The following is a 21072-nucleotide window of genomic DNA, read 5'->3' on the forward strand; positions in this document are numbered from 1 at the left end:
CACATAACTGGATTTTTCAGAGACCCATTCACCTGCATAAAGCCATGTCCATTCATTCATGCATTTATTCACTCAATAAACACCAGCTCTGTCCCTACCATTTGTCAAGCACTAGAGAAGTAGTTAGGAATCTCTGCCCTATAAAAGATTATAGCTTATTAGGGAAGGTAGAGAAACAAAACAAACACCAGAGTTACAGAAGATAAATTTTTTCATAGGGAACACTGAACAGCTAAATAATGTATGTATTATGGGAGTCATGGGGACAGAACAGAAAGCAGTTTAAAAGATCTTCCTAAGGTGACACTGATTTGAATTTTGAAAGATATATGGTAGTTAAATAGGAGGCGGCATTTGAGAAAATAGAATAGCATATGCAAAGGGCCAAAGGTGTAAAACAGTATAAACCTCAGTAACAGGATAGGGCTGAAGCACTGGATCAGTGTGGGAATGGGGCAAGTTTAGAGTGTCAGGCGCTGGTCCCAACAAGAACTTTGATAAGCCTAGGCCTCCAATTTAGAACTGTTACTGGAAGGCATAGGGATCCACTAAAGGAATTTAAATAAGAAGCTGAAATGCTCTGATTTACATTTTGAAAGATCTTTCTGTTGGGGGGATGGAGGGTGGCCTGACTCAGGACAGGGATAACAGTCAGGGTTTTGCAGTGATCCAGGTGAGACACAATGAGGGCTTAAAAGCAGGCAGAGGCAGAGGATTTGAGAGGAAGAGGACTGATAAAAAAGGTATTGAGGGGCTTCCCTGGTGGCGCAGTGGTTGAGAGTCCGCCTGCCGATGCAGGGGACACGGGTTCGTGCCCCGGTCCGGGAGGATCCCACATGCCGTGGAACGGCTGGGCCCATGAGCCATGGCCGCTAAGCCTGCGCGTCCGGAGCCTGTGCTCCGCAACGGGAGAGGCCACAACAGTGAGAGGCCCGCGTACCGCAAAAAAAAAAAAAGTATTGAGGAGGCAGACTTCACAGAATTGGTGGCTGATAGGATTGGTGAAGATGGAAGAGGGGTAGGTGTCACCAGGTTCTGGCTTGAGTATCATTTGCCTTACAGTTGGAGAACTTTAGAAATGAGAGTAGGCAATAGAGAAGAGAGTGAGTTCAGCTGGGGATATGTTGACTTTGAGGAATCCAGGAGACACCCAAATAAGAAGAAACATTTCATAGGCAATGAAATATATGGTATCTACACTCAGAAATAAGGTCTGGATTTAAGAGTCAGATGTGTTTGCCTTCACAAGCAGCAGCTGATGCTAAGTTGGAGCATAGGGAAAATAGAGAGTGAGAAGAACCAAGCACAGCATCATGGAGATAACATTTCAAGGACCAAGAGAGGAAGAGCAACTACAAGAGACTTAACAAGAGCATCCAGAGAAGAACAAAAGCAACAAAGAGCCATGTCATAGAGGCCAAGGACAAAAGAAGAATGGTCACAACAGGAGGATAAAGAAGATTACAAAATTGTTCATAAGTCGTTCATTGCGCTTTTGAATCAGGAGGCCATTGGCCATGCTAGGGGCAGCAGTTTAGGTGGAGTGAGGGGTTACAATGTTGAGAAGTGGGGGAGAAAGAGTGAGGAGGGGAGGAAATGGAGATTCTGATGAACATAGCTCTTCCAGAAACTTAGCTATGGAGTCAAGAAGAGACAGTGGCTTGAGGGGCTCAAGAGATTGAAGGAGGGTTCTTGGTCCTATGTTTCTGTACACAGTTCACAAATGCACAAGTACAGCACGTGGATACACAAAGAAATGTGCCTTCTTTATTTTGTGATTATTCCACCCAACAGGGTAGAATGGAATACATTTAATTATTATAAATGTTCTCATTCTCTTACAGCTTAAATGGCCTCTCCTGATGAGTTCATCTCTTTCAGGTAAGTGCCCTGTTCTTCCCCAAGAACGCCTGCACTAATGACACCATTGGGGGGTTAATATGTGCAAGGCACCTGTTCAAGAATTTTACAAAAATTATTTAAACTGTCATAACTACCCTATTTTTACTTCAGTAATGAGGAAAATGAGTAAGTTGACCAAGGTCAGGCAGCTAATAAGTGTTGAAACCACGATTCAAGCTTATGCAACCCAACTTCAGGGCCTGTGCTCGCAGCCACACTTAGCTAACACCATGAAGTTGTCTGGGCACGTGGAGGATTGAGAGAAATGAGTCCTAGGATCCTTACGGCCTCTGCTCATCCAATGATTGGATCTGCTCCCTGCACTGGTGAATGCTGAGGTGCAATGGGTCCCCTCTGATCCTCAAGCTGATAAGCACTACTAGGTTCTAATGATGGCCTATGGACACCCAAATCTCCACACACTGTGGTCCATTCCTCCTCTGCTTAGGCTCTCTCAGCATCTCTTTGTCCCTTTCCATAGCATCTAAGGACATCTGGAAGTCCCATGTGTCCCCTACAGGCCTGGCAACTAGTGGCTCTGCCTTAGGCACATCCTCCTTCAATCACTGCGCGCTATTTCCTTTACATCATGTTGAACACTGCAGCTAGCTGCACCCTCCCCCATAATGCTGTCATCATTGCCCTACATCTTCCTCTCATTTTGCTGCTTCAGGCCTCAGGTCTAAAGAGAAACGTTTCTCATTTCTCTCTGTCTCCGATTCTGAGTTCCAGCTACACTTTCCATATAATAATCAGCCAAATGTGTATGTTAATGAGAGCTAAAGAAATTGAGAAAAGGCATATCCTTCTCACCAAAAATTACTGCCTCACTGCATACTCAAGAAATTCAGCCTATGACTAAAGCTGATCAGTCCTACCTTTGTTCCGGCAGAATTGTCACCGTCCTCTCATTCTGTGGGGCGACGGGCCTCATGGGCCAGCTGTACAGGTAGGAGGCTGGAAGAGAAAGTGACATTAAAGGGGAAATTAAAGTGCATTGGTTTAATATCTTTAAAATATTATCAACAGATATGTGCCTAAAAACCTCCTTTAGGATTATAAACAAGTCTAAGTAAAGTCTTCCTATTCCCGTCTCTCTAACACTGTTCTTCCTTTTAGTCTGGGAATTTAATCCTGTATTTGGTCACAGATTTGCCTTCTATAATTTTATTATAGCCCTTTTTAATTTTTGCATCCAGAGTGGGAGAGACTCAAGCTTGTCAACATTTTGCATCTTGAGAAAAAAGATTATTGTAACAAGGTACTTTTATTTAGGACCAGAACTGACTTGGGTGTCTAATGAGTCATACACAAATGAGAAATTTAATACTACATATGCAAATATTTTCATTACATAAATAAGACATATTTTCCTTACAGGAGTTCAGCTTACAGATTTAGAGTGTAATAAAAGAACTACTGGTATTATTTACATCAGCAACACAGATACTCTAGCTTTAAAAGGTGGCATTGATACTTATAAGCCTGACTTCTCTATCTGCTTTAATGAATGCGTTCATGAATTATATGTATCTGCGTGCAGTAAGCCATCAACCAACACATCTTATTGCTGGTTCTTTTAATGTAAGTTGGAAAATCATCTACAAGCTCATACAAATTAACAAGTGAAGCAATAAGACTGTAATAGATGAGCATATAAGAAACATGATCAAACATTTCATACAAGAGAAAAAAACAACTAATAAACATATAGGGAAAAAACTTTTTCATACTGAAGAAGAGCAGACAAGAAGATAAATGATGTATGATTAGTGATCATTCAATTAAGAAAAACTTAAAATGATAACACTCAATTATTATAAAGTTGAATGAAAGTAGGACCCTCATATGTTTATAACCACATAACAGCTTTAGAAAACAATCTGGAAATACTCTCTGAGACTATATTATAGTCACACACTTGTGCCAAGTAATCCTAATCCTGGGAATTTATCTCAGTGAAGTGATCCAAAATAAGAAAAACAATTCGGGTTCTACAATAATAATTTGGAGTTGGCAAACTTTTTCTGCAAAGGTCCAGATAATAAATATTTTAGGCCTTTGTGGACCATAGGGTTTCTGTCTTAACTACTCAACTCTGCCTTTACAGTGAAAAAACAGCCATAGATGATATGTAAATGAGTATGTCTGGCTGTGTTCCAATGAAACTTTATTTACAAAAATAAGTAGTGGACAGGATTTGGCTTTTGGCCCAAACTCAGCTTCACAATGTTATTAATGGCAAATGAGTGGAAAAATCTAACAAATCTTAACAATTAGAACACAGTTGCATAAAATATGATAATCCACTTAATGGTTGATTAGGTAGCCATTAAGATAACAACAATTATAAAAATTGTAGCAGCATGGGAAATGTTAAGAAGCAGGATCCAAAATTATATACACAGCAAGAATATAAACATATAAAATTCTATCCATACAAGGACAAAGGCTAAAAGGGAATACACAGAAATTGCAAATAATTGTTTGCTATGATGGATGAGATGTGGAGCTTATTATTTTCATCATCAGTATTAAAAATTTGCTTGAGAGGTAACACAATCTTTAAACACTTGGAGTGACACTGTATTGCTGTCATCACAAGGTATCTGCCCTTTCGTTAGAAAAAGTGCCGAGAAAACAAGGCAGAGGCTTTAGGCGCTTCAGTAGATCTAGGGTGATCATGTGTAGTTTCATAACCACAGACAAATTCCTACCTCTGGTCCATCATCTTGCAAATTGGCTACGATGGCCGCAAACGATCAGATGAAAAATTTGCATGGCTTAAACAAATCCCTTTGCACTACTGGGACCAACTCAAAGGGCCTATCAAGCTAATGGTCGATTAACAGCATGTCATCATAGAGGATGGTGGCCCATATATTTTAGATCTCATCCTTGTTGCAGCATGCCAGAGCCTTCCTTAAACAAAATCCCATATTTATCACCAATTGAGCATAGCTTGAAGCCATGGTCATAAAACCTTTATACTGCTGTATACTACTTAATACTGCTTACTATGTTTATGCTATCTCCTTTGGTCTACAGAACTCACTGTAAAAGAATATTGGAAAATTTTAATATAATTCTTGATTACTATGGGCACATTAAAAACATACATAACCACTCTATAGTTTGATAGTTAAGAGCAAGGGTCTGGATCCAGACGGCCTGGATTTAAATTCCTGTTCCTTAACTTACTATATATATGAATGTAGGCAACTGATTAACTTCCCTATGCCTCAGTTTCCTCATCTGTAAAATAGAGATAGTAGCAGAACCTACCTCCTAGGATTGATTAAATAAATTACTGATGCAAATTGCTTAGAATATAGTTTAGCATACTCAGCAATACTGAGGATGCAGTGTTTCTGAATACTTAATAATTGTCTATTATTGTCTTGAAAAACTGTATTCCACTAATATTTTATTTCAAATCACTATTGTTCATGGAATTTTGTCTCACCACTCTATTCATATTATTTTCTCCTCAGGCAGCACATAAAAACATATGTCAATTTCCTAAACAGACAATGGTTCAATACCACATCTCACAAATCTATAGCACTGTAAAAAGTGCAATGGAAAAAAATCAGATTTACTCCGGTAACAGTTTTAATTTCAGTGTTTCCTCCACAAACACTGCTTACTATCTAAAAGCAATACTGACAAGTCACTTTCCCCCACCCCCAGGCTCCAAGAAACACTGCTAATAAGGTGACAAAAGTTATCTTAGACTTTCAGTGGGAGCTACGTGGGAGATGAAGTGGGTCCTCTCCAGGACAGTTCTAGGAAGCAGGTGGAAAATTTGTCCTGGGGTTTGTGCTGTCAGACAAAAGCAAGGACCCGACTAAGCAACACAGTGAATATTGTATTTTTTATTATAAGTCATAATCAGCATTCATAGGATTTTCAATAGTTGCTGTCAACACCCTGCATTTACTATCCAAGTGTTGCCAGTTGAGCAAGTTTGTAAGGTATAAATCATATTCTGAAAACAGCATCGAAGAGTTGAAAAGTAAATAATATATATAAGTGGGTAATAGCATGCTTTACTTGCTGCCATTTGTAATAATAAATATATTTATACTTTCCTACTTATACTAACATCATCATTTTTACACTTGCCAATATGCCTTTTGTAGTGTAGCACAAAGTTGCTTTTCCAACTTTGCCCATAAGTCTTCTGCAGATTTTTCTGCTCACCTGTTACGTTTAGCCAGACTTCACGAGCCTCCTAACAAAGTTGATGACCAGATTATAGTTTAGAAGTAGTTATAATCTCAACTGGAAGGTCAGTAAAAAGAAATTTTATAGAAAATATTTCCAAATACAGTCTAAGATGCAGAAATGGTTAAAAAAAAAAAAAGTTTTGGAATGTTTGTTAACCAAAACACCTTGTGGCTTACATAGCAATGTATTCATTGTATGTTTTATTATGCAAGACATGTTCCAAAGAAACATATTCAAGATGCAAATTCCTGAGCCCCACCCCGGCAGATTCTGATTCAGCAAACCCAGAATGGGGCCCAGTAATCTGCCTTCTTCCCAGGTATCCTGCTGTCTTTCATTGAGTGTATCTCAGACCACATATTGATAAAGACTGTGACAGACAATCACAGTGTTTCCACACCTCCACCATCACAGAATATTGAGAGTATGAATTTATGTAGTAGTTTGTATACCTTTGTTGACAAACAAAATGATCCTGAATTAGGTTCTAAATGAGGCTTTGCTGCTTAATGTGTGATCACCAGGCCAAGATACTTGGATTCTCTCATACTTTATCGTCATAGTTTGTTGGTTACTTCCCCAGCACCTCTTACCCGAGACAGCAACCTGAATTTCCCAGCAATGCAGCTGGTGTGGGATTTGATCCTTCCTTTAGCTCCAGTTGGAAGTTGGCTGCCTTAAGCCATTCAGCAAATCTGATCCCATTAATCACAGAGATTAATTCAAAAGGAGTGACACATGACCCAAGTCAGGCCAGTCAGGGCCAGGAAAACTCACTTCAGAGATTTTATTTGAAATATCAGGAAGGGAGACTCTGTTTCCTGGTGGAAGTGCCAGGAAGCATGTGGCTAGGAGCTGCTAGCCCCTGATTTGGGCCCCAAGCTGGGAAAACAGGACTGAGAAATAGAGCCAGGAACCTGAGCCTAATCTTGGGATCTGAGCCCAATCTTGGGATCTGAGCCCTGGATAAAGTCTCTCTGTCACTTGGAACATTCAGTTCTGTGAGCCCCCAGATTCCATTTTTCACTTAAGGTTGTTTGAATCAGTTCTGTGTTACATGCAACCCAAAGCATCCTAACTGATGTACCTGTGAAATGAGAACATTTTGCTAGATGTCTCCCTTTCAAAAATACCTATGATCTTTAAAATTCTTTAAAGTTGAAGATTAGATTGATTAAATTACCCAGTAATATCCAGACAATGCTCTGCACACAAATTGAATAGAGACCTTATCTTCTGTTAACCTGTAAACTGACTGGGAAATTTTCAACTGGCTACTCTTTGGCAAATATTTTGGAAGTAGCTCTTAATTGGGCCAGGTACTAAAAATATGTGAAATGGGGTATAATTTATTATTCTATGTCCTACTGGACACACTAAGTGCCACCAATAATTGAATTCTTATGTTGATCTTAACCAAAAGGAGAGTATGATCTAGACAATGGGTAGACTGGGTAAGATGAGAAGAGGAAGAACTTTAGCAGAGATTAGTCTACTGAACCAGGTGTCACAATGGATCTTAAGGTATTAAAGATGGTCGTTTTACAGAAAGGAAATGAGTTATTAGCAATGTATCAAAGAGTTCTTCCAAGAAATGTAAAATTATATTTTTCCCAATTCCAAAATACATTTCAGTTCAATTCAACCAAATTCATTGCCATCTCAGATATAAATTTAGAAATTTTCCTATATTCTAAATCTTCAGATCGTGTTCCACATAATACAGGTTTCCCATAATGTTTTGGGAAGTAATTAAACATATTAAAAATAACATTTGTGGGCTTTCCTGGTGGCGCAGTGGTTGAGAGTACACCTGCCGATGCAGGGAACACGGGTTCGTGCCCCGGTCCGGGAAGATCCCACATGCCACGGAGCGGCTGGGCCCGTGAGCCATGGCCGCTGAGCCTGCGCGTCCGGAGCCTGTGCTCTGCAACGGGAGAGGCCGCAACAGTGAGAGGCCCGCGCACCACAAAAAATAAAATAATATAATGACATTTGTGTTACCATATTGCTTTCCAAATTAATATGTTGTTACATGTGGTATGATATATTCTGGCCATCTCTCTTGAATTAATTGGGATTACAAGCCCTCAGCTTTAGGCTCATCACTACAAAACAATCTGTCAGATAATATGTAGAGACGGAGCCAAGCATAAAGCTAGATCTTACAAAGCTTACACTTTTCACCTCTGTAAATCATAATTTCAGTGCTTGCAACATTCTGAGTTCAGACACCACAGGCAGTAATAACTGGCTTAAATGCTTTCACAGTACAGCTGTTTGCAACAATACCTCCATTCATAACTCTCAAAAAATAAAATGGCAGCTACAAGTGCCTTGAAAGAACATATGCTCCTCTTTACATTGTCCTACAGGTTAACCCCCCAGGATGCTCTCAGCTCCACACAGCAGTAGCAGTAAATGAAAGCATTAAGTCCAAAGTTATTACACAAGGCCATGCATAACTACACACATCTCCGTGTTTTCTCAGTGAGGAATCTATGTTTGAATTGCACTGTGAAATCATTCTTTGTGTTCTGGTGAATTTGTTCATATTAGCATAAAAACTTCAAAATATCTTATCTGGTTGTTAAGCAGAATTACACTCAAGTCCTGACAGAAGTGCTGCAGTAGGGACTGCATTAGTGGAGACCCTTTTTAGTTGGACATTAACGAAACCCAACTCAAACTGGCTTATGGAAAGGGGGAATGTAGCGACCTTGCAATTGGAAAGTTGGAAATGGATATATCTTTAAGCAAGAGATGGGTCTCAGGTTAAAAATGTACTTGGAGAGCTCTGCCTCTCTCCTTCCCCGTCTTTCAGCGATGCTTATCTCTACTTGTTATATCACAGGCAGACTCTTCCTGTGTGTGTGTCAGACAAGATGACATCCCTCAGCCCCAGATGCACGTGTGCCCTGCTTAGCAATCACAGTGGAATTAGACATCCTCCACCCATCAAAGCCATATATCAATCTCAGAAAAGACACTAATTTATTTTTCTTGAGTCACATGCACATTCCTGAATCAATCCTTGGCACACCAATAGCTAGGCTTGGCCACATGCTTACCCAAGAAGTGAGGACAGGCCATTCTGATTGACATCACCACCTGGATCACGAAGAATGGCGGAGGAGTAGAGAGGAGGATGGGAAATAATACTGAGCATACAAAATCCACAGCTTCCACCAGTCCCTGCAAACCTTCTGTCCTCCTGATAAAAGTACAGGCCCTAGAGAAAACATTTTCACCATATGGAAAAGACTGTCCCAATAAAGGGGACAGATCCTACAGGTTTTTATAAGTTTTCATTTGTGAACATTTTTAAACCAGTCAGTCAGCACTGAAAGATCATTTATACCTGAACCAATGCATGAGTGGCATTTGTATATAGTATTTCCTATGTGGATGGGGGACATTTGACATTTTCTGAAAATTCTAAAATCATGTGAATATTGTGGAGACTTGAATCTGGAGAATATAATGGGTAAATAGAAAATAAATCAGGTGAATGCTTTACACTCAAAGCTTGGGGGAGAAGGGGATCTTCAATTAGATTATAATGTGGGAAATACATTACTTCCCAATGAAAATTTATCACTTGCATTTAAATTCAAAATGAGGAATTTCACATTATTTTACTTCATCAAGTTAAAATAGTCATTGGATTTAATTATGACACTTACAGAACATGGCTTTTCAGTATCAATAGTCACACCTACTTCCACCCTGAAAATAGCATAAACACTTAGGTTCAAAATTAAAAGCCATCCCTACCCTTAAAGTGGGTGATTATTCTCGTATCCTAGTTTAAAGCTTCTTTGGATAAACAATTATTTCTTAATGTGCTTTCCAAATGCACATAAAAATGGTCAGTGGGAAACCAGTGTGATATTATAGGGACTAATTCAGTTCCAGCTAACTGAGTAGAGTTTAAAAGGGAAATGGTTATTCTTCAACTGCTTTCTCTAAAGTCTGACAAAATTGTAGACTCAAGAATTTATTCACGGGTTTGAACATTCACACTGAACTCTGGTCTTTAGGAACAGAGCTCTCTAGCTGGTAAAACAGGTTCTTATTTTTAAGGGGGAAAAAAAAAGTTCCTGAACCTAAGAACAGCAATTTCCTGCTTACGAAGCAAAGGTTAGCTCTATATATCCTGCCTGCTGTGCAGCCTTTATGTCATTATGGAGAACTTGTCTCGCAGGGTAAAAAAATAGTTAGAAATCAGAAAAATAACTATAGAAACTGTAAAAAAAACAAAAGACAACTATAAATTTAAAGTTGCTATTATCACTCATGCTTATTATACAAGAGAGAAAACAATAGCTGGGTTAAAAATTAAGACAAAAGTATAATTTAGTGAGTTTACTGATCCCAACAATTTCAGAGACAGGTAAGAGTTTTTGCTAAATCACAATGTGACTAGAATCACTAATTTGGCTATTTCCTCAGTAGGGATCTCAACCAATAAAATATGGTTTATTTCACAGTCTTTCAAATTCATGAAATCCTTACAGTACTTTTATTATTTCTGAGATATAACAGAAAACTCTTTCTAAGAACATTAGTTCTGTTTCACTATGCATACAAGATAAGAGGACTCACACAATTGCTTTCAACCCTTTGTTTCTTTACTAAAATCCAACTGAAACTGCAAGTCATTGCTCTTTTGACTGAAGTTTATCCCCAACCTATAAATCCCTTCTTGGTAATTGGTATGATGAATTCACTGAACCTTTCTTACTTTATAACAAAGTTTTTCTTTCTCTCAATTCTCCCAAGTATAGAAGCTTTAAATAACCACGTTTTTAGTGCTGTTCTCAGAATGAAATTTTTTAAATTAATATTTCCACATATTTTTGTTTAAGTTGAAACAAATCTAGGATTCCATTTGCCGTATAATCTCGTCACTGTTCTAGAAAACAAGCTAAAAACCAAGTATCATTCAAAACTCTCAATTTTTTAATGTAATTAATCATTGTTAACTTCTTTAATCTTAGCAAGCTCATCTAACCAAGCATTTTTTCAGTTTATATATGTTATTTGCCAGCAAACTAAATTAAAATATAACTAGAACAAGATATAAAATTGGTAATGGTTAACAATTACAAAAGATATTCTTCAATTACGAAACATTTTGATCTTTCATTTCAACTTATCTAAAGATGTGTTTTTAGAGTGGTTAGACCAGGCCATATAAAGGGTGTAAAAGATGCTATGACTCAACTTTACTACATGAGAGTGGACCCATTCCACCCATGTCATTTAGAGGCCAACTCTATGCTGCCTCAGTAAAAAATTACCTTCGTGCCTGGGGTATAAGAGATTCCAACCTGTCTGAGCATGTCTAAGAAACTGACAGTATAGGCACAATGATTCAGAAGCCTCTTGGGAAAGCTACATCACTTTGGGCCCCATCTTATGGAGTACAAAACAAAGTAGAAAGAGTAATTTGTCTTCCTGGATCCTCTTCACTATCAAACACCATCCAGCTTTGGCACTCTAAAGGATGTCAGTTCTGAAGCCTGGTGGAACAGCTGCTGAGACCTACTGAAGCAACAGGAAAGACTATGGAGCCTGCTGAAATGGCTGCTGAGAGAAATCCCATCTGGTCTCCATGCCAAAAATCATTGTCTCTCTCCAAAGCAACAGAGAATCATTTTTCTCCTGCCCCCTGTGACCATAATTGATTAGATTTCCCTCTTCTTGTTGGCTGCTAGAAAGCTTAGAGCCAACTTCTATTTCTGGCACTATTATAGACCAGATATCCTGAAAGACCTTGCCAATAAAGATGACTAAAATGTTGAATTAAGAAAAAATAGATCTTTAATTGCATTGCGGAGATGACACAAAAGAAGACCACAGAGGCCAAAATTAAAGTGAAAGCAGACACCCAGAAGTTAGACAAGTACCAGTGCCAGCTTTCCCTCTGAGTGCTTGTGCTGAGCCCTGAAGACCTTGAGTTTCCACCATGACAACTGCATAGGGTTTGGAGGGCAAGAGATAAATACATGCCCAGAGTGGGAAAGTAAATAGGAAGATAGGTCCACATAGTGCTGAGATATCAAAGAGCTACATATTCTCAGTCTTAGGACAAGTGAAAAATAAACCCACCTAACAAAAATGGACAGCACAGAAATTTCCCTGTCTCAACCTTGGAGCAAAGTAGGAAAAAAAAAAAGATATCTTGAGAATTTACACCACTGAAGTTCAAATTCACCTACCTATGTGATATAGAACACTTGGCAGGAATTTTATTTGAAGTAGCCCAACTGAAGAGTATGTGTGCCTAAGATGACTGAAAAAGCAAATGTAAACTCTCTTTGGAGTAACATTACTTCAATCCAGACATTAATGAATTCCCATAGTTAAAAAGAATATGAGCTCTCTGTAAAAATAGTCATAAACAATAAAGGAAACAGTAAAACATAAGATAAACTCAACCAAGACCACAACAGAAAATAACCACAAAGACTTCAAATACTGGAATTTTTAGATTCATAATATAACGTAGTTATGTTTATAATCATAAAGAAATAAAAGAGGAACATGAAAATAAGAGCCAGGAACATGAGACTGTAAAAAACACAAAATATATTTTTAAAAGAATCAAATAGCAGTTTTAGAAATTAAAAACTCAATGAACAGAGTAAAGAGAATAGATGCAACTGAAGAGAGAATTCGTAAGCTAGAAGATAAATCCAAAGAAATTATCCTGAATTCAGCTAATGGAGTGAAAAAGAAAAATATCAAAAAGAGTTTGAGAGACAAGAAGAATAAAGCAAGAACATCTACCTTCTTCTATGTTTTAAACTGGAATTCCAAAAAAGAGAAGAGGCAATATTAAAGAGATAATGACAGAGCACCTCCTAAACGCTGAATCCCATAGGCAGAATGCACTGTGGCATTTTAGCCCTTGAATTCTTCAGATTGTGCCAAGATGATAAAGGCCAGACTAATCAGAAGTTACTTGTGATAAAGAAGGGGTGGATACTTAATCAGTGGCCGGACTGACCTCAGAAGACCTCCAGGAATTCCAGCAGGACAGCAGGTATAAATGCCATGAGGCAGAAAAGGTTAAGCCTAGTGGCTTCAGAGGGGATGGAATAAAATTATCACAGGAGGTTATTGAGTATTACTCCTTAAACTCAAATGCTGCCTATTACATATGGAAATTCAATGAATGATGAAAGGCAGCAAACCGAGGTGACATTAGCTGAATTAATGCTTTGTGGATTATGACCTTTATTTATGGAAAGGAAGAAACCGTTATATCTGTATTTCTATATACAGATGTAACAATCCAAAATCCCTCGATTACGCCTTCCAAGAGGTCAGAAAAATGGAATGTGGAGAAATGCTTAACATCCTCTTTCTCACTTCTTGGTCTTCTCTTTGTGTCTCCCTGGGCCTATAACTCTCCTTGGAGTTTTCCCTAATAAACCCCCTTTCCGAATGCCCTTCTATTTGTTCCCAGAGCTTTGCATGCCTATCACAGCACTTACTCTACCCTACAGAATCTTAATCTTCTCATCATCTGTTTAACAGTTTGTTCCCTACACTCCTAACTTTAAACTGTACATTCCTACAAAATCAGACCTTAGATTATTATTCTTTGTATCCTTAGAGTCTGTTAGGATCTAGTTCATTGCCTCGTATATAGTTCAGTATGTTCAACTATACATGAATTGCATACATGTATTCCTAGTTATCACACTCTAATGTGTCAAAAAGAATGAACCTTTCCTCTTTGAATCATAAATGAAATGTAAAGAGAACTGCATTTAATTGAAAGTAAAAGAAAAGGCTAAAGAATAGCATAACACACTACAGCCAAAAAAATTAAATGTTTTAACGTTTCCTTATATTTCTCTCTGTATTCTGATTTTAGTGATTTTGCTAAGAATTTTGCTTCCAAAATTGTTGACAAATGTTTAGCATTCCTTATTTTCCAGACTGCATAAATTTTATAAAACTTTTTTCTTTTCAAACTTTTCTCCCCCTGGGGCCTCCCAGGCCTCCACAGCTGGATGTGTTTTGCCTGTATGGAATCAAACAGCATTAATGCCTCCCCGTCAGCTGGTGCTATCATTTAACACACATCTTTTTTATTCAAAAGTAACACTGCACAAGATTCCTCATTAACTGTAGCAGAAGGTTTTGGAAAAGCTGGTGCTCTTCTGGTATGTGATGTGGAGCCTAAGAACAGAGTTAGAAAAATAGAATGATATGAACACAAGAATTATTATTTCCCCCAACAGTAAGTCCTAAATTATGCCCTAAGAAAGATGAATAATATAATAAAATAAGGGGTATATTTATTATTTTTAGTAAGTTTTCATTTTGACATAATTACAAACTTTCAAAATTAGCAAAAAATCTATAAAGTCCAGTATATGCCTTATACAGTTTTACTATGTCTTCTTTCTCTCTCTCTCATATACATACGCACACTTTCTCTCATATGATTTAGGAAAAAAGTATATATAATATGTATTTTTACTTACAAAGAGGAATTTATAAAAATTATATATATATAAATTTTTCTAAATCATAAGAGAGGAAGCTACAGGTATTGTGCCCCTTTACTCTTAAATATGTCCATATGTATTTCTTAAGAACAGAGACATTCTCTTATATAACCACGTGCAACTATTAAAATCAGAAAATTTAACACTGACATTATTATCTAATCTATGATCCATCGTCAAATTTTGCCAATTGTTCCAATAATATCCTTTATAGCTTTTTTACCCCCAAGTCCGAGATCTAAGCCAGGATCATTCATTGCATGTGATGGTCATGTCACTTCAGTGGCCTTTAGTCTGGAATAGTTATTTGGCCTTTTTTTATGTTTCACCCTGTTACTTTAAGCCTACAGGCCAGTTATTTTGAAAAATGTCCTTCAAATCGGGTTTGTTCGATGTTTCTTCATGATTATATTCAGGATATGCACTTTTGGCAGAAATGCCATAAAAGGGAAAAACATCGTATCAGGAGGCATCTGAGAGTTTGGCCCATTATTGGCAACATTAACTTTGAAAGTATATATGTAACTATGTCAGTAAATCAAGAGGTGAGTAATTCAAACATAGATTCTTATGAAAGCTTACAAAGAATGAACCAAATATTAAAAATGTGTGACATTCAGAAAGCTAGTATATACTCACACTAGCCCCTTTTGATAAATAGGCAGGAAAATAAGTGAAGTATTAAAAACAGAACAAAAGAGAAATTGTTGTGGGAGAATCTGAGAGACAAGGACATCTGCATATTAAGCAAAGCAAGTTGCTAATAGTTTCAGGGAGTATATAGTAAATTGGGAGGCATTTTTTAAAAACTAATTTGAATTCCCCTAGATTCCCTTTCCAGGACATGACTGGTAATTATGTTTATGAATCATAACTGCTTCATAACAATGGAAAATTTGGTATGTCTCTGGCAAAAAAAAAAGTCATTTCTTTTTAAGATCCCTTTGGTTCAAAAGCTTTTAATTTTAAAAGGGTTACAGGAATATGTCTTATGACACAGCTTTTAGCAAAATTATAAAAATGCAGGTAACTATAAAAATACAATACACAGATTTATGTGTATATGTGTAATATATACACATAGTTCTAATATATACATATATACAAAAATAGAAAATGTGTTTCTTTCCTTTAGTAAAGGTCATAATCTGCAAAGCATTAACTCAGCTAATAGCTAACGTCACCTTGGTTTGCTACCTTTCCCCATTGATGGAGTTTTCATGTGTAACAGGCAGCACGTGGGGTTTAAGAGTAATTCTCAGAAATCTCCTGTGGTAATTTTATTCCAACCCTGCAACTGGATATAGCACAATGCTATTTAGAGTAAAATAGAAGGGAATTTCGATGCATTACAATGTGCAAACTATAATTTCAGCTCCAATTTTCAGAAATTGTTCAGTTAGAAAAAATAACTTCACTGGAAGCTTCAGCCCTGTACTATTTTTATGCAACTCTCTAGGCATGTAAACTTAAAGACCCGGATTGCACAGAGAAGTTATTTTTTATTTGTTTTGTTAAGAACTCTGTTCACTTAGCACTCAAGTGTAGAATGAAGAGATCCTTTTTTTTTTTTTTTTTTAAGATAATGCTATGATGGCAAGAAGGGCAAGCAGTTAGAATTTTTGCTTTTAGTCCTTATCATTCTCCATGACTTAAAGACATTAATTTTAATGAGGTTATCTCATGTGCAAGGCACCATTTTAAACTATGGTAAAGGACACCCTATCACTTGAACTATTTAATATTACCTAAGGGTTGTAAAATACATCAAATACAAATAATTTTTGGATAATGTTGTCATGCAGTACTATAATAATTCACAAATGACTCTGAGAGAGAAGACATCTAAAAAAGATTTGTAAAAACCGCATGGGCAAGAAGCTGGAGTGGGGTATAGCTGACTGAGCTTTGTGTGTGTCCCTAGTTGAGAATCTTCCTAGACTTTAATCCCTAGGGAAAGGGATTTTTAAAAAAAGGGTTCCTTCTTAGATATTATTGAACAATCTTCCAATCCATTTAAATTCTGCAATAGGACATAAAACATAACGTTATTCAAAGGTAAGGAAAGTTCATGACCAAATGAAGAAAACTTCTAATACATTCCTCTTCTTTTCTAACAAGTCTTTTTGTGTTAACCCCCTTTTGCCCCATTCACTCTGCTGCCTACACAATTAGGCACTTTCTCTTTTGGTCATCTTTCAACAGCTGAGCTCTCATAAGTGTTTCTTATGAAAGTTTTCTTCACAAAGTAGACTTGGCCATGGTCCTGTCTTTATAGCTTCTGGCTCCTGAGAAGATAAGAAAACTTTGCCACGTCTCCTTCATGTCAAATAACTTTATCAGAAGGACGAAATGAGTGAATTATTCCAAGTCACTTGGTGAATCATTGGCAGAGGAAGCAATAACTGACTTTTGGGCCCTGCGGACCCTCCTCCTGTGGTCCGTCATTTCACATCCACGAGAGAGACTGTATGGAATGCACAGCAAAATCATTAACCAGGAGCCAATGACTCCTGTACAAGCTCCTCACAACCTACAGCTACTAACAGAAGGTTCTACCGGAACCCTTAAATATTATCCTGTTTATACTCGAGGTCTTACACAAGAGTTGGTCCTTTTTACTCTTTTATTTTTATCTCTGTGGAAAAATCGAGAAGTTGTTTATATGGGGTTGTTGCTAGTTGCCATGGATGAAATGCAGTGACTCCAAGGAAAGGATACAACAGGTTAAGGCATAACAACAGATATAAAAATATTTAAAAGAAGGGCCAATGGGAAGCAGTTTGCCCGTTTTGTTTCTACATCTTAACACATGTTGCAATCGCTATGGCTGGGAAGCAAGAGTTTTTTAAAGCAGTTATTTCCTTTTTAAAAACAGTTCCTCCAGTTATGAACGCTGACCGTTTTCACACAAGTAGCAGAGACTAATTTGAAAGAAAACTAAATTCCATGCTGCTTGAAGTGAGACGAAATAGATAAGTCCACATCGTTTATGAATAAAAATGTACAGTACTTGGGGTCAGTTATGTTCTTGCAAAGTGTAAACCATTATGTAGTATTTCCCTCGGGAAAGCCCCCTCTTTGGGGTCGTGAAAATAACATTTACCTTAAGTGATCAGTGTGATCATCGATGTCCAATCAATAGCAACACTGTGTGGTTTTGAATCACTCTTTTTTTTTTTTTTTTTTCCCCGGTACGTGGGCCTCTCACTGTTGTGGCCTCTCCCGCTGCGGAGCACAGGCTCCAGACGCACAGGCTCAGCGGCCATGGCTCACGGGCCCAGCTGCTCCACGGCATGTGGGATCTTCCCGGACCGGGGCACGAACCCGTGTCCCCTGCATCAGCAGGCGGACTCTCAACCACTGCGCCACCAGGGAAGCCCTTGAATCACTCTTTTTATAACTGATATATAGTATATATACGAGCCTCACTTTTCTCATCCAAAATGAATGCAGACATAGAAAAGCAGCAGAAGATGTCAACTGACTGAACTCACCCAGAGGGAGAACAGAGAAAAAAACCCTGACACCACGAGGGGTTGGCTTTGAAGTGGTTGTTTCTTTATTAACCTAAGGGACAACCTGAATCTCTAGCATATCTTAGCTAATCCAGGTCCTTTAGAAAAAGTTTTGGATGTGATTCAGACACAGCGAGCCCCCTACGCGGAACATTTCCACAGCTGACTTGATTGGCTGGCTTGTGAGCCAGACATTAAAAACGTCTCCTGGATAAGCTCCACTGTGGCCTGGTACAAGAAACAGTCGCTCTTCTTTCCTCCACCCACGCTCCTGGGTGATACAGTTGAGAGAGAACTGGGATTCGTAAGAAAAAGACTGATTCAACCTCCCGTTGTGAATTTAACCTCTAAGTCAGATTTTAAGCGAAAGTAAAGCAAGGCAGAAACAAAAGTGCCGGGGCAGAATCCAGCCCTTGGCGTAGCTTCCCTTCCAGTAACCCCTTCCTCGCGGGTCTGTTTACAACAAAGAAAAATTAGAGACAACAAAGTTATCTACCTTTGAGAGCTGGTTAAAAATAATAGAATGAGCCCATTGACAACTATTTACCAGTTAACAGTAAGAGGTAAGTTTATGTATCAATATGGAAAAATAACCAAGACATTGTTAAGTGGAAAAAGCAAGCTGCAGATTAGGGAGGAATCATTGAGTCCATTTTGAAAAAAAATGTGTATTTTTAACTCTCTGAAAGAATATGCAGACATAGCTAATTGTTGTCACTCCAGTCCAGGATACATCCAGAGAGGCACTGAGGACACTTTGTACTGGATAATTCTTTGTCAGGAGGCCGTCCTGTGCATTGCAGAATGTTTTGCAGCAACTCTGGACCCTCTGCCCCCTGCCCAAGTGTGACAACCTAAATGTTTCCAGACACTGCCAAACGTTCCTTGGGAGGCAAACTGTCCTCAATTGAGGACCACTGCTCTGAGGGGTGAAGCTGGGGGGGAGACTTTACTTTTCATCTCTCCTCCTCTGAACCACTGGATTTATTTTTGTTTATTTGATTTTACTATGAACATATACTACTTTTATAAGAAAAAAAACTATTAGGTTTTTTTTTGCAAAAAGGGAAAAAGCTTCCAGATTCACCTCAGAGCTTGTATATAACATGGACAAAAAAATGAACTATGTAACTAATAAAAATACTCAATAAAGCTATGTTGCCATTTTGATTGATTTGGTAGCTTCATGTAGTATGTTTACTCTAAAGAGCTTAAGGCTCTGTAAAAAAAATTTTTCAGAAAACACACTGTAAAATTTTATAGCCAAAAAAAATAACAGCAACAGAAACTACAGAAAGTGGCAGCCAAAATCAAGCCATCTAATGAATGCAATCGGCATGGGCATACAGGGTTAGGCATTTATTTTCGGCAGAGTAGAGCTAGCCCTCGGCCAAACTGTGAGGAATGCGCAATGTCTTCAATATCCTTCCATATCTCCTGCCACTGCCCTCAATCATCAATTCATTTATTTATGCAAATACACAAGAGGACTATATTAGACTCTGAATTCTTTGGGCTTTGAGAAGCACCAACAATTTCAGGAAAAATTAATTTATGGTTTTATCCTTACTGGTGACCTATGCACTTGAACATACTACTCAGAGACAGGAACGTTCTCATGGGGCAACTTCAGAGACCCGTGTCTCTGGCAGGAGCTACAGGGGGAACAGAGCTGCCTGCCAAGTTATACTACAAAGGCAGACACCTGGTGAGGCCAGGGCAAGGCCAGGCTGCTCCTCAGGAAGGGATGAGAGAAATCCAAGAGGAGAGGGAGGCCATGCTGTTTACACAGTAAAGGGAAATCCTGAAGGAGGAGGTGGAACCTAAAAACTTTTGAAAGGGAAGAGCGAAAATGTTTGGTCCAAACTGAGGGGAAAGCAAGCAACACACCAAAGAAGGTGGGGAGAGGGGATGGGGGAGGGAGGAGAGAGGGGAGGGAAGAAGGCAGCCAACAACGATTCGGAAGGGAGCTGCATGATGGGGAAGGGTGTCAGGAAAATGAAGATGGGAAAAAAGTGCCTCCCTGGTGGTGGAGCAGCAGATAAGAAGTTTAGAAAGTGGACTTGGTTAAACCCAGAAACCATTCCTTAAGGGAAAGACTTTTTTTAAAGCACAGAACCAGTGGGAGTTGCTAAGGGTGGGGTTGATGAAGTACCATTCCTGAGAGTCAGAGACACGGTAAGTAGGTTCTACTTTTTAACACAAATAGTATTCGTCTTCTTCAAGTCACCATATTTTAACTTGATGGTGCTCATCCATTATTCAGGCTCTCCTCTCACCAGTCTTCAGCCAAGACTTGAATTGCCATTTCCTGGTACCGTGGGTGGTTAGGATAATGGTGGGTATTCTACAGCCTTGCTTCACTTCTGGCCTCCCTCCCTTTTTGAGGGTGTGGACTCCCTTTGCTCCACTCCATGAAAGATACTGTCACACAGAATGCTGTCTGTGTGTGGCCTTGGAGCCCCTCCAGCCTGAGCCTTAATAACAACAGCAGCAACCAGAAAAGGCAGAAAATGGATTATAAACCTCAGTGTTAACATTAGGACTAGCCGAGGCCATGGTGCTGGCGCTCTTTTCTTCTGAAACAGCAACAGAAAGGATGAATGTTTGGGCCTTCATGTGGAATGAGTCATCATTTGCAAAAATTTTTCTTCGTTGTACCTCAAGGCAGTTGTGATGTGGACTTTTGAAAACATCAGCGTTCTTAATATTTGAAAAACCACAAAATCAAGAACTCTCCATTAAAAAAGTAAACAAGACTTTTTATCCCTCCTTCATAATCTTATTTACGGCAGTGTTTAAACAGTTTACCTAAAATTGAAGGGTTAAGAATTATGAATTTACAAACTGGAAGCTTTCATGTAAACCACTTATAACAGTGGTGT

The 21072-nt window shown here is 38.5% G+C and overlaps 1 long non-coding RNA gene across 1 annotated transcript in view; it reads right to left on the reverse strand.

Moving 5' to 3' along the window:
• Positions 1-2782: 2782 nt before the first annotated feature.
• The window catches only part of LOC138413934 (uncharacterized), a 112090-nt gene continuing 93800 nt past the window's right edge, over positions 2783-21072 (reverse strand). The window contains exon 4 of the long non-coding RNA XR_011246332.1: positions 2783-2859. This is a non-coding gene — a long non-coding RNA (uncharacterized lncRNA). The remainder of the gene's footprint in view (positions 2860-21072) is intronic.

Source organism: Delphinus delphis, chromosome 21 (assembly GCF_949987515.2).
Source record: "Delphinus delphis chromosome 21, mDelDel1.2, whole genome shotgun sequence".
Classification (NCBI taxonomy): domain Eukaryota; kingdom Metazoa; phylum Chordata; class Mammalia; order Artiodactyla; family Delphinidae; genus Delphinus; species Delphinus delphis.